Source organism: Podarcis muralis, chromosome 2, assembly GCF_964188315.1.
Source record: "Podarcis muralis chromosome 2, rPodMur119.hap1.1, whole genome shotgun sequence".
Lineage (NCBI taxonomy): Eukaryota > Metazoa > Chordata > Lepidosauria > Squamata > Lacertidae > Podarcis > Podarcis muralis.
In genome coordinates, this window is record NC_135656.1 from 83,851,871 (window position 1) to 83,852,943 (window position 1,073).

Here is a 1,073-nt window from a genome sequence, read left to right on the forward strand (position 1 = left end):
TGGGCTCTGAACCTGGGTCTCCTTACTCCTACTCCAACAATAACCACTAACCTTATTTTTATTATTGTAAGTTGTTTTAAACTGTTTTTATTGTTGTGTTTTATTCACAAGACCTTTTCAGCATGTCAAGATGTAAGATGAATCCATCCAGTTTCAGGTTTTAATGCAGGTGAAACACTCCTTCAAAAGTGTCCCTATGAGCTCAGGTTGTGTGTGACTATGTACACAGTACTGACTGGGGATTTCAGGCAAGACCCTGAGGTCTCTGCCCACTGAGTGTCATTTGATATCCTCATCACAGTTTTCCTACAAGAGGACGATCTTTGTAAAGGAAAATGTGTGCTGCAGACTTGATAACAAATCACAACAGCTTTTTTCAGACCATCACACCTACAGGTACGTCACTTGATTTCTCTACAAAATTACTGTACCCTTGATGACTGGCAGCTGAATGTGTGGACAGGCTACACTGCAAGGCATCGTGTTTGAAGTGATCCAAACAATTTACCTGCAGAACTGAATCTGTGGTGGTCCTTTTGAACACTCAAGTCATCGCTGTTCATAGACTCCCTCCAAATGTAGAGAAGGAAATGGGGCTATGCCCCCAAGACTGCTGTGCCCCACTGGCCTTGCACCCTAGAGTTGGAGGTCTGAAAAGATGCACCTGGGTACATAAAAGATGTGTCAAACAATTGCAAATCCTGATGACACCTATGCACACACAACCGTATGCACCCAGGTGGCCCTTTCCAGGCCTTCAGCTCTACATGCAAAGTTCAGAAGCTGGGTCAGCTGCTAACATGGTGGGGGGTAAGGAGTGGGTATGGTCTCATTCCCCTCTCTTTGCATTTCCTCTATATGTGGAGGGAAGTTGTGAAACGGGTTTTGGTATTGCAGTAAACACATGAAGTCCAAAGTTGCGGTGCACCAGCTGAATCCAGGAACATGCTGCCATCACGAAAGCTTGTTTCATCTGCCCCATTATCCTTCTGATGTTCTCCCTGCATTGAAAACGGTACTATGGCACCAGCCTTCCAAACGCTTAGACAATAAACTTCAGAATTCTGTGCATC